The following is a 7725-nucleotide window of genomic DNA, read 5'->3' on the forward strand; positions in this document are numbered from 1 at the left end:
CCCGGGGGGGACAGAGCCCAGATGAGGTAGAGCCGCGGTTTGCCCCCCTTACGTTTAAAGCAAGACTCAGGACACAGGCATCTTTTGGGGAGCCGTCAGGCGAACTTCCGTTTAATAAAGGGAAGGACAATTACATTTATAGCAGTAATGATGGCGGGAAGGGGAGGGACTTGGAGTGGCTAACTAGGTACTAGCGATAGGCTGATGAGCTGTCCATCCAAGGGCGGCATCCTAGGACCTCCTCCGCGGGCTAACGTCACATCCCACAGGACCGCCCCCTGGGCTCGGCTGGTGCCATTTTGGCACACACATGCTTCGGGACGGGAGGCGGGCCTGTTAGCTACCTCTTCCAATTCCAGACCCGGAAGGGGGTAGGAGTGGCTAACAGCCACGCAGCCCCAGGGCGGGAGAAGGGGCGGCCAGTCAGGACCGCCCCCTTAAAGCTACAGCCGGTGCCCAACATTTCAGGAGCACAAAACACACTGGCCATACTTCAATACCTTTCCTTTGTGTCACAATGGCTGGACAGGCTTAGATCGAGTTAGCAGAACATTTGTGGGAGACAGAACATTTGTGGGAGACAAAGTTAGCAAAAAATCATTTGTGAGAAGCACAGGTATTAAGCAGTGAGCATATAGCAAGTTGAGGCATTCTGATTTTTAATTCTTTAAAAAATGAAGTTGCTCTTGATTATTTCAAACTATAACTTTTCTGCTCTTTCAGTGCCCCAAGTTTGCAATTCTGTTAGGGTCTTAGGTGAGGGTGGATGCTTTTAGCATATTCACCCCTATTTTAAGTTGGCAGCCTCATTTTGGATCACCCACAAATCAGGCCCTGTCACAGTTGCCCATTCCCACCCAAACTGCATGTACCCCAGCCCCAACAGCTCAACAACATGTTACACAGTCAGGATGTTCTGCCTCGGTCCCCCGGCTATTCCCTTCCAAAATGCACTTACCCCCAGCCCTAACTGCATCAGCAACATATTTCTGTCACAGTCAGGATGCCCATTCCCAGCCCCATGGCTATTTCTAGTATCCAGCTAGAGAAGGTATCATCCCGGCTATGTGCCAGATACAGGATGTTTTCCCCGGCTATAAATCAACGGTAGAATGTCCTGCCCTGGCTGTCTAAGATCTCCAGTGCCCAGGCTTGACTACAGAAGACTTGCTGTTCCCAGCCCCTTCTGCCTTCAGCCTCCTTGACACTGTACAACTAGCCCCCTGCCCGAGAGCAGGCTGCTACTCTCTATGCCGGGAGAGCTGGCTTGTCAGCCTCCGCTGACATTAAAATGCTTTCTTTCTTCTATGTGACTATGTGTCCACGTGGTTTTTGGTCTGTGCATACAGGTGCCTTCTCCCTTCGCCCTCAGGGCTCCCTTCCAGTATCACAATGTGCAGGTAGGAGTCCTGTCTGAGGTCACTGGAGGTTTGTTCTCCATCATGATCTGGGGCTTCCTCTCTGTTACCTGTGTCTTCCCTGTGTGCTGCAGCTCCTTATCCAGACTTCCATGTGGGTTTTCAGTGTATCTCAAAACTCCTGAGCACCAGGGTAGGCTCGGAGACTGTGGAATGTGCTAGTGGGGAAGCACAGCGGCTTCAAGCCGCAGGGAGGGGGTGCAGGGGTGTATGCAAATTCGAGGGTTTAAGACATCAGGTCTGGCCTTCAGACAATGGCTGTATGAGTCAGGACACCAGACTTTTCCTCCAGCCTATCTCTGACAGAGTAAATATGCCCAGGTTGGGAGTACAGCCCCAAGGAACAGTGACGGGAGCCTTTCTACTCAACACCCAACTTGAACCACTTTGTCCTTCCCTTGTCTCAAGCCCACTCTGAGGTCAGATGATACCCCATGTTGGTTTCAGATTCTTTGTTTGAAATCTACACACATTCCTCTGAGTAAATTCTGTCTGTACAGTTATGAAAATAGATCCCAGCGCCCCCCCCCCAAATGGTGACCAGGAATTCTCCATCCACAAGCAAGTCACTCAGTCCCGCTCAGACTCCCCTCTGGGATGCAAACAGCTCTACTGCAGTTTTCTTGCCCGTGATAGCCACCTCCTAGAATAGGGGTGGATCCCGGAGGAATCTATCCTCTGGGGCCCAGCATGGTGCCTATTTGAGCCCTTGGTGGGAAGTATCCTCCAAGCACAACACAGCTGCACTGGCTGAGCCTCTCACGGTCACTCTTCCAGTCTCGAATCTCTGCCTTACTAGCTGGTGCTTCTACTCTGCCCTGCAGAGGAGGGCAGCCCAAGGTCACAGAAAGCTGGTGGTTCACCAGACACCAGGAGGGGCCCGAGCACTCTCAGTGCAGCTACATGTGTGACTGTCCCCTGCTCCAGAGCAGGAGGTCCACTCTGAGCCCAAGCTGAGCTGTGTCAGGTGTTCCTCCCTGGTATCTTCCTCTTGTGACCATCTGTGTGCAGTAGGAAGGCACCAGCTCCTGAGTGCTCTTTGGAAAAAGACAGAGTACAGACTCATGTGTTTGTCCTGCTTGCTTATTAAACTCCGCCTACTTTCCTAGCTGGTGAGGCCCATGGTAGGGGCTGCCCAGGACCCAAGGAAGGGACAGAGTTCCCAGCCTTGGTCATAATAATTTTGCAGCACCTGTACCATGTCACATTCCCAGCCACAAGGCCCCAGAATTCTTATTTTTCTATAGCCTCACTGTGATATTTTGAGAGTTTTTTTTATTTCATCCTCAGTTCTGGCACAACCCTCATGCCCTCCTTAATTTCAAAAAAAGGTGAAAAAGACAACCCTTTATTACTTACTCCAAATGTTTTAAAAACACCTGAATGCAGTCTCTAAAACAACTGACTAAAGGCAGACAACAGGAAAACAACATCTGCATATTTTGTACTGTACCCAGCCACAGCCACACGTAGAGGGACAAGATGATTGAACCTTATTTTAGAGCTAAACAGAGGAGCGGGGCATTAGTGGACCAGGGAGGTGGAGCAGGCTATGGTGGATCTGGAGTGAAGGTAGTAGTACCTAGGGAGAAAGGACTGGCAAACTTTGCAGTCAAACTCTCCCTGTAAGAGTTGCCAAAAGGAGATCACCTAATGGTTCAGGCAGAAAAGAGTTTATTGGGAGACTTAAACTGCTGGGCCACACTCTAGGGTAGGGTATAGCAGCTTGAACCAGTGGTGGAGAGAGATTATATAGGGAAGGGCGAGAAGGAGGTTTGACCACAGCAGATGAGGAAGTGACCTCAGGGCCTGGAAGACCTCCCACTGTCCCGCAGGTGCCAGTGAGGTTACCTGGTGGTTACAGGTGCAGGGTGGGAACTTCTAGGGAGGGCCATGTGGGGTTTTGCACTGAGAGAGAACAAAGAGAAGGGGTCATTTTTTCTGGTGTATCTAACAGCAGCCACCTGAGCTCCTCCTGGGCCCCATGTCAGAGCCTCAATCTTCTTGTGAAAAGGTCTGAAGGCAAAATGACATAACAAAAAGGATCTTCTCTGGAGTGAAGCGCAGGTTCCTCATAGCCCTTTAATTTCCTCCTAAAACAAAGTACACAAAGGATGCCAAGGAGAAAAAGCATTGGACCTCAACTTGCAACTTTCTCGAAGCAGAGTTCCAGATTTGTGATACTATTATATGGTAATTTAATCATGAGAAACAGAGAAATCACATCTTGAGAGATTGAGTTGTGAGTTTTTATTAGAAAGCCAGCAAATGCAGGTGAACACATGTCCCCAGAAAACGTAGAGCCTCAAATAGAAAAGTGAGCCACGAGAGTAGTAAAACAAGGAAAAAGCAGTAAAACCATACCAACAAACCAGATCAACTCCAAATGGAGAGCTGAAGTGGGATGCCATGGTGACCTGAGGAGAGTCAGTAGACAGGAGGCATGGCACAAAATGGCGCCTGAGCTGGCCAGGGCCTAAATAGGGTCCTGGTCAGGGGGCAGAGTCATAGGGAGCTCAAGAGTCTCATGAGTTCAAGGCACAAGAGTGACAGGTCTGGTAACCTATTGCTCAAGTCTCCACCCCTGCCTCTAGGAATTCAGGCACCCCCATCACCTGGGGGTGAGACTTCAAAGCTGGTGACTGCAAGCAGACTCATGTCCTCCCAAAACTTGTAGCATCCAATGTATTTAATACTGTTAGGAAACTGAGCCACAAGTATATTAGAGTAAGCAAAGAGCAGAAGGCAATTTCAACAGACCAAATCAACTCTAATGGAGAGCTAAAGAGAGATGCCATGATGACCTGAGGAGAGTCAGGAGACATGAGGCATAGTGTAATGGCAGCAGGGAGGAGGGGCTTAAATAGGGTCATGGTTGGGGAGAAGGGTCACAGGGTTCAGAGTCTTGGGAGTTCATGGTACAGGTCTGGCAGGTCCCCTGATCCATCTGTCTCCAGAAATTCAGACACCTATCACCCAGGGGTTGGAAGAGGAAAGTGGAATTTTACTTCTAGAGTTTTGGGGACGTGCTCATCATCTACCAAGATGCCAAGATGGTGATGAGGACCCAGTATCCATATTCCAAGACGTTTTTCAATCATGGAGTTTGAGCTCAGGCCCTCTTGATTGCTAGGCAAACATACCATTTGAGCTACTCCACCAGCCTCTTTTTTTATTTAGTTATTTTTTAAAATTAGGATCGCACCCCCATCCTCCATGGGCCTCAGACCCATGAGGGACCCTATGACCCTCCTATGCCTCTCACGGCCAGGTTGCATGTGCCACTAATGTCCAGCTTGTTGCTTAGACGGGCTCACACTGACATGCTGCCCTGGGTCTTCCTGTTCTCTCTCTTCCAGGTAGGTATTACAGGCATGTGTCTCCACACTTAGCCCAATATCGTTCTTATTCTTAATCCTTGTATCTCTATAGGTAAAATGTTTGGTTTTTATTTTGGTTTCCTGTGGTTTTTACTTTCTTGTGAAACAAGGGCCTTACATGTTACAAATGTAGTTAGCTACACTGTCATCTCCTAAATTTTAGTTCCCTTCTTCTTCTTCTTCTTCTTCTTCTTCTTCTTCTTCTTCTTCTTCTTCTTCTTCTTCTTCTTCTTCTTCTTCTTCTCCTTCTCCTTCTCCTTCTCCTTCTCCTTCTTCTTCTTCTTCTTTCTCATCCTGGGGCTTGAATTCTGGGCCTGGGCTGTACCTGAGCCTCTTTGTGCTCAAGGCTAGTGCTCTACCACTTGAGCCACAGTGCCACTTCTGGCTTTTCCTGTTTACGTGGTGAGGAATTGAACCCAGGGCTTCATGCATGCTAGGCAAGCACTCTAGCAGTAAGCCATATTCCCAGCACCTCAATTTTAGTTTTAAAATCTGTTAGCATTTCCCTAGCCTCAGGTCCTCAGCTCCTCCCACTAGCCCCCAGATCCATCCATACCTAATGAGCCACTCCTACTCACTACCTATCCAGTACCCCTTTACCTCCCAGAGAGAGAAGCTGCCAACTGGATAAGGTGCAGACCATGTAGCTCCCTCTCCCATGGGAACTATGGCCCCACTAATAAACCTCCTTATGAACCTTCTTCTCCTGCCTGTGATTATCTCCACATGGTCCTCTGGGATGGCCGATACCTATGCTTTCAAAATCTACTTTTTTTTCAGTGTATTTGGTACTTTGAAAAGGATATGCTTAGTTGTAGGGCTTTTTTCTATCCTGATGTTATGGGGTTCGAGGGAGGAGATTCCGCATCCCTCCAAGAGAGACTCAGAGACAGTCTCAAGTATAAAGATGGATTTATTGGGGAAGCAAAAAGTGAACTGACCGCCCAGGGATGCAGCACAGACTTGGGAGCTGAAACTGCGACTGTAAAAAAGTGGGCTGACCGGCCAGAGACACGGTGCAGACTCTGGAGCTGACACTGTGACCCGGAGCAGCCCTCAAGTTGGGGTTTATAAAGGCAAATACCACATGGTCAAGCCTGGCCACACGCAGGTGGACAATGAGGTTACATTTACAGAGAAACTGCATAGTCATGCCAGGCCACACGCAGGTGGCCAATGGAGCTACAACCTTCCATATAGTATCTGTTTGAACCAACCTATCCTTTTAGTTAGAATTGGTGCGCAAATTTGGTGGGGCCCCACACAATGCAGGTGGATTTGCTTCCTCATGGGGAAGGGGGGCAGGGGTAAGGATGCTCCTTGATGGAAGAGCACAGGGTTACTATTGTTAACCTTGAACGTTCCACAATGCAGGTGGTCAAGCCGTTCACACAGTCTTATCACAGTGCGAGGGACCTTCCCTGGATTCTGAGCAGACAGGGGACGCTCCCAACTCTGAAGCTCAGGGACTGGGGAGATCTCAGTGAAGATGGAGTCAGCTTCTGCTCTCTTTAACGAATTTGAGACTCAGTCTGACTTCCCGCAACACTGAAATATCTCTTCGGTAATGTTTTGTCCTTAAAGTCTAGCTCCTGCCGTGGCATAGCTGTTCCAGCTCTCTTTTGGTTAATACTTGTATGCCGGGCTAAATTTCCACGTCTCCTTTGTGGAGATGCCAAGCCTTTTATCCCCTCCATGTGTTCCCCTTTCGCTCTCAACGCATATCCTCTGGCCAGTAGGAAGTAATGCGGGAGCGAGGGCCACGGATAACCTCGGTGGCCTGTGGCTGCGTGAATGCCCCCCCCCCCCCATACTCGCCAAGGAGGACGGGTACGCATGGACACCTCGGAGTCAGCTTCAGAAGCTTCCCAAAGATTTATTCAGGGGAGGGGTTTATAAAACAGTAATGGCCGCAGGAAGAGGAGGGACTAACTGGGTATTAACAACTGGCTAATGAACTGTCCATCACGGTGATGTCACGGAACTTCCCGCAGAGGGGGGAGATTACAGTCCCCCCAGGATTGGCCTCTTGGCTCAGCCGGTGCCATGGTGGCACATGTGCTCGCAGATGAGAGGCGGGGCTGGTTCCAGGCCTGGGGAGAAGGTGGGAGTGGCTAGCAGCCAACAGTCCCAGGTCTTAAAGGTATAGCCATCCCCTACACTTCTACAGTGTGTCATTTTCATTTTCTTCTGCTCAACTTTTTATATTGTATCCAAAACATTTGTCAGAAAGACTTAAGATTTTTATTTTCAATGTGTTTCCTGGCAGTTAGTAATGTTATTTGACTTCATGGAATGTGATTTCATCTGCTGTACATTTTTTTTTTGCCAGTCCTGGGGCTTGAACTCAGGGCCTGAGCACTGTTCCTGGCTTCTTTTCACTCAAGGGTAGCACTCTGCCACTTGAGCCACAGCCCCACTTCTGACCTTTTCTATATATGTGGTGCTGGGGAATTGAACCCAGGGCTTCATGTATACAAGGCAAGCACTCTTGCCACTAGGCCATGTACATTCTCTCCCCCCCCCCCCCCCGCCACCATTACTCACCTTATTAACTCCTTAACTATTCCATCTTTTCTTTAATGATAGTTACTGTGGTTCCCACGAGTGTCTCTCAGAAGTCCAAGTTTTAAAGATTTGGTGCACTGTTGGAAGATGGGGTTGGGGGATCTGGGTCTAGTAAGGAGTTCTTAAGTCATTGTGTTGTAAGGTAACTTGATTGCGAGAAACAAAGAAGCCACATTTTGAGAGGTTGAATTGGGAGTCTATTGGAAAGTTGGTGAATGAAGGTGGACTCCTATCACAAAAGCCTACAGCCTCTTGAATACTGTTAGAAAACTGAGCTATGAGAGCAGGAGAGGAAAGAAAGTGCAGAAAAACAATACCAACAAACCAGATCAACCCCAACGGAGAGCTGAAGTGGGACA

Source organism: Perognathus longimembris, chromosome 13 (genome assembly GCF_023159225.1).
Source record: "Perognathus longimembris pacificus isolate PPM17 chromosome 13, ASM2315922v1, whole genome shotgun sequence".
NCBI classification, from domain to species: domain Eukaryota; kingdom Metazoa; phylum Chordata; class Mammalia; order Rodentia; family Heteromyidae; genus Perognathus; species Perognathus longimembris.